Raw genomic sequence first — 7,974 nt, 5'->3', positions numbered from 1 at the left:
AAAAAATATATATATATATATATATATTTTAAACACAAGATCTGACTCTGAGCTTGCACAACGCATCTCACCTTAATCCCTGTCTTGGCGGATCCTGTCTTTATTGAAAATTGTGATGTTTTGTTCATCATAGATTTTTTCCCATTAATTTGGATATTTCACAAATACTGAATTAGAAGATTATCTTGATGACTGAGTTTTTGCGCCCAAGATGCTCACCCTAGTCCGGGCTCTGTTTCTGTCTTTTCTCGTCCTGCAGTACCCGGACAGTCCCTTGAGGAAACTGAGGCACGGAGGAGCGTAGGTGTGGGAGGTGTGTGTGTGGCGGGGATTGTGGTGAGCTCTCCTGGGCGGACCGAGCTCCCTGGGCTGGGCCGGGAGCTGACCTTTGCTTATCTACCGTGGTTGAAGCCGCTAATGAAGTCCCCCGCCTTGCAGAGACCTTTCCCAGGGCGACCGAACCGCCTGCAGGGCAGAGATAGCCGCGATCACCCAGGCAGCGGTGACCTTTTCCGGCTGGAGGGGACCGGGAGGCGACAGAGGGCGCGGCAGCCGCGCTGTCTGGCCGGCTTGGGTGGAGGAAGATGTCGCCCCAGCGGGTGGGAGCTGGGATCGAACCCCGCCCCGGCCTCCCACGTCCACCCAACCCCGACGGGGCCATGGGCAGCGGAGGCGGGGGAACGCGCGCCCAGTGACGTAATCGAACCCCGAGCCCGGCCTTCGCTGCTGTCGTCACAGAGGGTCTGCGCCGCGTCACCGCATTCCTCCCCTGACGTCAGCGCAAGAGGACAGAAACTGGCCCACCGAGCGAGAGAGAAATCTGGAGCGGAGCCCTCCTTTCTCGCCTTTTTAATTGGGTAAGACATGTAAAGTGTACGCAGGACCGAACTACAACTCCCAATCGGCCTTGCGTGCCAAGCATGCGCACGACTTCCAGCCAGAGAGCGCGGCAAACCTTTGGTAGATTGACGTCCTTTTAGTCGAACCAGGAGGCCGATTTTACAGTGGCAAACCAATCCCGTCCTCATAAGTCCCACCCCTTTATTCTTAGCCAGCCGCTTCCCTGCGGGAGTGACGGGCCCGGCTGCCTTTGAGGGTTCAGTTTCTTTTGATAGACATTCATACCGATGAATCAGATCGCTGGGAAGCCGAGAGGGTGTTGAAAAGCATGCATTGGGACCAATAGTTTATCTGCAAGGCCTGGCGCCGTCCAATCAGTTATCCTGGCGCCGCCAATCACCCAGGGCCCCCGCCCCCGGCGCGTGACGTAAGTAGGGTGGGTAGCAACAGTTGCCCCGGTGAGGGAAACGGAGGCGCCATAGCCACGGTAGTCGTGGCGACCAAGCAACCCGGCAACGCGAGTCAACAACAACAACCGCCCGGCCGACCCCCACCCCCACCCCCCCGGCCTGGCCCGGGGACCCCAGCACGTCCAGTCCCCTTCCCAACATCGACTCCGAGACCTCCGAAAAGCCTTTCCGCAGAGAGCAGTGGGGAGAAGCGGAGGTAACCGGGGCGGCCCCGGGGTGGCTGGCCGGGCCGAGGCGGGCGGCGGGGCCGGGGCGGTGGATGTCTCTGTAATCACAGTCCGGGGGGAAGGGGCGGGCGGTCAAAATGGCGGCGGCGACTGTCTGGACCGTGGGGGAGGGGGCCGGGGCCCGGCTGGAACGACACCACCCGCCCCGTCTCCGCGGCCCGGCCCCCGCGAGGGGCGGGCGCTCGCAGGCCGGCGGCGAGTGGAGGTCGGCTGGCCGGGGCGGGGGGCTTTTATATGTTGGGAGGCGCGAAGGGGCGGGCCCGGGGAGGCTGGGCCAATGGGAGCGAGGGAGGGACGAGGCGGGGCCAAGGTGGGTGGGCGGGACCAGGAGGGAAAGTATGGGCGGAGCCCACGGGGTCTCCCCAACCTCCACCTCCGGAACCAGGTGGGGCAACCACCACCCGGGCCTCCTTCGAGATCCCTAAGCGATTGCCTTCTTCCTTAAGAGCCTTGCAGTTGTCCCCAGGACTCAGAGCTTGGACAAGTGCCTGTCCATCTGAGGCCTCGGTTTTCCATCCTGTAAAATGGGGAGAATCATTGACATCGCCCTTTTTCTGAAGTACGGGGACTCCTCATTCCTTCCGGGAATTTCACTTACGGCTTATCTTTGAACCTTTTCCTCCTATCTACTGTTTCTGAATTTGGTTTCATAAAATAACTGTCAGCTAGTCCTGATTTCAACACTGCAGCCCACTCCTAAACCTGCCACCTTCTCTCTGGGAGGAGTTTCATGGAGGAGCTAGGAATCGATTTGGCTTTAGCGTGGAAGATTTGGTTTGCAGAAATCAAAGTTCATGGCAGGGAGGAGTGATCATGAGGGACTGCTTTAGAGGAACAGAAACCTGAGTGCTTTTCTCTAGGCTGATGTTTGAGACCTGATGTTTCCTGGTTTGGGATGGCAGGGGTTTGTTCCTGGAGATGGGACGTTTCTGGGTCCTGCCCACTGAGGTCTCCCCTACTGGGAATGGGGGAGCAAATGGCGCCTGAGGAAATTTCTTAGATTTTTTTAAAGCCGCTTCTCTTGGCCAGACACATGTTTTTGTGTCAAATGAGTGTCAACCGAGTCACATGTCACTGACAAGGTCCCAGCCTCTAGGGCCACGTGGGCAGAAGCGGTCAGAGGGAAGGGGAAGCTATCCATATTTGTGAGAGGAGAATCTTTGCCACTGCTTTTTAGGGTGACAATATCCTGCCAGCTCGGGGAAAAAAATTTTTTTTTAAGTAGCCAGCCAGGCCAAGTCTCCTTGGCTGATTCTCCGTCTTGCTTTTGAGCAAACTGCAGCCGTTTCCTTTTAAATTAGTCAATAAATTCCAAGGAAAAGGATCATTTCAGGCTTTTCCCCAAGAGTTTGAGATTAGTCTGGTGGGGGTTGGCGGGTCCTCACTTCTCCAGGTACTTTTTCTAGGCCAGGTCCTTTTTAGAGGAGGCAGGGACTCTTTGAAAATTAGGACAGGTGGAGATTAATTTTCAGTAAAACAAACAAGCAAACAAGAAAGCTAGAAATGCCAAGTTGCTAGAAAGACCATCAGCACTTTTTTTTTTTTTTGGAGACAGAGTCTCGCTCTGTTGCCAGGCTGGAGTGCAGTGGCTTGATCTCGGCTCACTGCAGCCTCCGCCTCCCGGGTTCAAGCGATTCTCCTGCCTCAGCCTCCTGAGTAGCTGGGACTATAGGCGAGCGCCATCATGCCCGGCTAATTTTTGTATTTTTAGTAGAGACGGGGTTTCACCATGTTGGTCAGGATGGTCTTTATCTCTTGACCTCATGATCCGCCCGCCTCAGCCTCCCAAAGTGCTGGGATTACAGGCGTGAGCCACCACGCCCGACTAGCACTTCTTAGAAAGGCTAACTGAGCAGGCTGGGCGTAGTGGCTCACGCCTGTAATCCCAGCACTTTGGGAGGCTGAGATGGGTGGATCACCTGAGGTCAGGAGTTTGAGACCAGCCTGGCCAGCAAGGTTAAACCCTATCTCTACAAAAAATTAGCCAGGCGTGGTGGCACATGACTGTAATCCCAGCTACTCGGGAGGCTGAGGCACGAGAATTGCTTGAGCCTGGGAGGCGGAGGTTGCAGTGAGCCGAGATCACGGGCCACTGCACTCCAGCCTGGGCAACAGAGAGTGAGACTCTTGTCTCAAAAGAAAAGAAAAGCTAACTGAGCAGAAAGTGATGTTACCAATTATGTGGTCTTGTTGACTGTCTCAGTCACTAGTTACATTTACAGGTGAAGGGCCTGAGGAGTCATTTGACTAGGAAGAGAGCACTAGGTTGGTTTGAAGCAGACTTGAAACAGCTTTTCTAGCTGTGTGCTCTTAGGTGTGTTACTTAAGTTCTCTGGGCCTCAGTTTCCCCTCCTTTCATCTAGGGGCAGTAATCCTTGGTAATCCTTTCAATCTCATGTTTCTGTGCTATGGATCCCAGAAAATAATACCTGTGGAACCTCAACTACATAGGAATTGCTGCAACTAACTAAATACAAAGTAATTGCTAACATAGTTATGTTAATGTTAGCCTCTGCTGTTATGGTGATTGTCGTTTCCTGTTCAACCCTCGGAAATACACAGTTGGCTTTTATTTTTATCATTTTGAATCCAGTGAGAGCCCTCGTGGCTTTAAAGGTTGACTCGCTTCTCGCTTGCTGGACTGCGTGGGTCCATGACAGGGAGCCAGGAAGTTGGCTACCAGGAATCCAGTTTGTAGTGAAAAAGTCACTCCCCTTGCTGCTCAATAGCCGTTCTCCGGCTTTAGGAGAGTCACTGTAAAGAAAAATCGGCCGGGCGCGGTGGCTCAAGCCTGTAATCCCAGCACTTTGGGAGGCAGAGACAGGCGGATCACGAGGTCAGGAGATCGAGACCATCCTGGCTAACACGGTGAAACCCCGTCTCTACTAAAACTACAAAAAACTAGCCGGGCGAGGTGGCGGCGCCTGTAGTCCCAGCTACCCGGGAGGCTGAGACAGGAGAATGGCGTGAACCCGGAAGGTGGAGCTTGCAGTGAGCTGACATCCGGCCACAGCATTCCAGCCTGGGTGACAGAGCGAGACTCCATCTCAAAAAAAAAAAAAAGAAAAAAAAAAAGAAAAATCCTGGCCAGGTACAGTGTCTCAATTTGGGTGCTCACTCCCCTAGTACTTTGGGACGCCAAAGCGGGTGGATCACTTGAGGTAAAGAGTTCGAGACCAGCCTCGCCAACATGATGAAACCCTATCTCTACTAAAAATACAAAAAGTAGCCGGGCATGGTAGCACATGACTGTAGTCCCAGCTACTTAGGAGGCTGAGGCAGGAGAATCCCTTGAACCGCGGAGATGGAAGTTGCAGTGAGCCAAGACTGTGCCACTGCACTCGAGCCTGGGTGATAGAACAAGACTCTGTCTCAAAACAAACAAAATGATACTTGGGCCCAGGCCTAGACTCAGTCCCAAGCCTTCCAGGAGGCAGCTGGGTGAGTGGGAATGTGGACATTGTGGGAAAGGTGGGGAGCTGGAAATGGTGTCTCTGGAGCTGAGGTCCTCACCCTTCTCCTCTGTCATGTACCTGAGCATCTCAGGAAAGGGGATGGTCAGGCTGCCCCTCCCAGAGATGCTGCCGTCGATAGCAGCTGCACAGGACGTGGTCTTCCTAGGCTAGAGAGACTCCCACGTGCTCCCCAGGCCTGTTCTGGACCAGAAGGCATTGCCTGGCTCTGTAGCACAAGCCGGCTTCTGGCAGGAGGAAGTAATTTTCTCACAAGGTCTCAGCAGTCGGTAGACTGGAACCTGCCTTTGCTGCTCACTAGCAGTGTGTTCGGGTGCATCGTTTATGCTACCGGGACAGTAAGAGTCGAAACTCCCACTATGTGCCTGTCAGTTTTCTTTTCTTTTTTTTTTTTTTTTTTTTTTTTTTTTTTTTGAGACAGAGTCCTACTCTGTCGCCCAGGATGGAGTGCAGTGGCATGATCTCAGCTCACCACAACCTCCACCTCCCGGGTTCAAGCAATTCTCCTGCCTCAGCCCCCCAAGTAGCTGGGAATACAGATGCCCGCCACCATGCCCAGCTAATTTTTGTTTCGTTTGGTATGGTTTTTTTGAGACGGAGTTTCTCTCTTGTTGCCCAGGCTGGAGTGCAATGGCGTGATTGCATTGCAACCTCCGCCTCCCAGGTTCAAGAGATTCTCCTGCCTCAGCCTCCCAAGTAGCTGGGATTACAGGTGCCTGCCACCATGCTCGGCTAATTTTTGTATTTTTAGTACAGACAGGGTTTCACCATGTTGGCCAGACTTGTCTTTAACTCCTGACCTCAGGTGATCCACCTGCTTTGGCCTCCCAAAGTGCTGGAACTACAGGTGTGAACCACCGCAGCAGCCTCATTTCTGTATTTTTAGTAGAGACAGGGTTTCACCATGTTGGCCAGGCTGGACTTGAATTCTGACTTCAGGTGATCTGCCCTCCTCGGCCTCCCAAAATGTTGGGATTACAGGTGTGAGCCACTCACTGCTCCCGGTCTTGTCTGTCAGTTTTCTAGGAGCTGAGACAGAGTGAGGGGCAAAGCCCACCAGGTCTCTGCTATTGGGGAACTTACCTTTCCAGTCATGGAGGGAGGAGGAACTAGGAGGAAGAAAATAAATCCAGTCAGACGCAGTGGCTCATGCCTGTAATCCCAGCACTTTGGGAGGCTGAGACACGAGGATCACTTAAGCTCAGGAGTTTGAGACCAGCCTGGGCAACATAGCTAGACCCCATTTCTTAAAAAGATTAAAAAATTAGCCAAGTGTCATGGCACAGGCCTGTGGTCCCATATACTCTGGAGGCTGAGGCCAGAGGATCACTTGTGCCCAGGAATTCAAGGTTACAGTGAGCTGTGATTGTGCCACTGCACTCCAGCCTGGGCAACAGAGCAAGACCCTGTCTCTAAAAAACAAAAAAGAAAGAAAGAAAATAAACTCAACAGGGAAACACAGTGTCAGTAAGCAAATAAAATAGTACTATGTGCTTTAGACCCAAGGAAATGCGTGTGAGCTGAGACCTGAATAAGGAGGAGAAGCCAGCCATGAAGGTGGGGTGGGGACAGCATGCCAGGTGGGAGGAAGAGGTGGGGCCGAGGCCGTGAGGCAGGAATGGATCTGCAGCATTCTTTTTTTTTTTTTTTTTTTGCAGAGAGGCTCACTGTAACCTCTGCCTCCTGGGTTCAAGCAATTCTTCTACCTCGGCCTCCTGATTTTTAAAAATTTTTTGTCGAGATGGAGTCTCGGCTATGCTGCTAAGACTGGTCTCAAACTTCTGGGCTCAAGCAGTCTTCCTGCCCTGGGCTCTCCAAGTGCTGAGATGACAGGCGTGAGTCACCATGCCTGTCCAGGATATATTTTAAAGAGACAAGATCTTGTTCTGTTGCCCAGACTGAAGTGTGGTAGTGTGATCATAGCTCACTGAAGCCTGGAACTCCTGGGCTCAAATGATTCTCCCACCCCAGCCTCCTGAACAGCGGGGACTTCAGGTGAGGGGTACTATGCCTAACTGATTTTTGCAGTTTTTTACAGAGATAAGGCATCACTTCGTTGCTTAGGCTGGTCTTGAACTCCTGGGCTCAAGTGATCCTCCAATCTTGGCCTCCCAAAGTGGTGGGATTATAGATGTGAGCACTGTGCCCAGTCATTAGGAGATGTGTGTGTGTGTGTGTGTGTGTGTGTGTATTTGTATGCATGCAGTGGCACAATCTCATCTCACTGCAACCTCTGCCCCACCAGACGCAAGCAATCCTCCTACCTAAGCGTCCTGAGTAGCTGGGATTACAGCCACATACCACCATGCCCAGCTAATTTTTGTATTTTTAGTAGACACGGGGTTTCCCCATGTTGGCTAGACTGGCTTCAAACTCCTGACCTCAAATGATCCGCCCACCTCGGCCTTCCAAAGTGCTGGGATCACAGGCATGAGCCACCACACCTGGCCTCTAGGATATATTTTGGAGGAGTAATTGACAAATCTTCTAAATGAATTGAATATAAAGGATGAGAGAAACACACGTCATCCATTTAATTTTACCATTCTTCTGCAAATTCATTATTGAAGCCATTCTACAGATGAAGAGAGTGAGTTTTCTCTCTATGTCTTTGGGAGGGCCTTGCTGAAGATGTAAACCATTTGATTAGAGAATCTGGCATCCAAAACAGGGGTCAGACCAGGTGCGGTGGCTCATGCCTGTAATCCCAGCACTGTAGGAGGCCAAGGTGGGAGGATCACCTGACGTCAGGAGTTCGAGACCAGCCTGGCCAACATGGTGAACCCCCATCTGTACTAAAAATACAAAAGCTAGCCAGGTGTGGTGGCGGGCACCTGTAATCCCAGCTCCTCAGGAGGCTGAGGCAGGAGAATCGCTTGAACCCGGGAGGCAGAGGTTGCAGTAAGCAGAGACTGTGCCATTGCACTCCAGCCTGGGCAACAAGAGCGAAACTTCACCTCAAAA

General features: G+C 52.6%; 2 protein-coding genes across 4 annotated transcripts in view; one reads left to right on the top strand and one right to left on the bottom strand.

Annotated features, from left to right (window-relative positions):
* RLN3 (relaxin 3) overlaps positions 1-703 on the bottom strand; it is a 23,417-nt gene extending 22,714 nt beyond the window's left edge. The window contains exon 1 of the transcript XR_001881334.1: positions 220-703. The gene's annotated coding sequence lies outside the window, so the exon portion shown is untranslated. The remainder of the gene's footprint in view (positions 1-219) is intronic.
* Positions 704-795: 92 nt separating this feature from the next.
* Positions 796-7,974, top strand: part of RFX1 (regulatory factor X1) — a 46,490-nt gene continuing 39,311 nt past the window's right edge. The window contains exon 1 of one of the 3 annotated variants that reach the window (XM_017851249.1): positions 796-857. The gene's annotated coding sequence lies outside the window, so the exon portion shown is untranslated. Of the gene's footprint in view, positions 858-1,286; positions 1,507-7,974 lie in introns of those variants that run through there. The other 2 variants (XM_017851250.1, XM_017851247.1) reach the window with 2 other exon arrangements.

This window comes from Rhinopithecus bieti, unplaced genomic scaffold (assembly GCF_001698545.2).
Source record: "Rhinopithecus bieti isolate Rb0 unplaced genomic scaffold, ASM169854v2 scaffold_33432, whole genome shotgun sequence".
Taxonomy (NCBI): Eukaryota; Metazoa; Chordata; class Mammalia; order Primates; family Cercopithecidae; genus Rhinopithecus; species Rhinopithecus bieti.
Note: the sequence above shows the minus strand (reverse complement) of the source record. Positions and strands in the feature narration are given on the sequence as shown.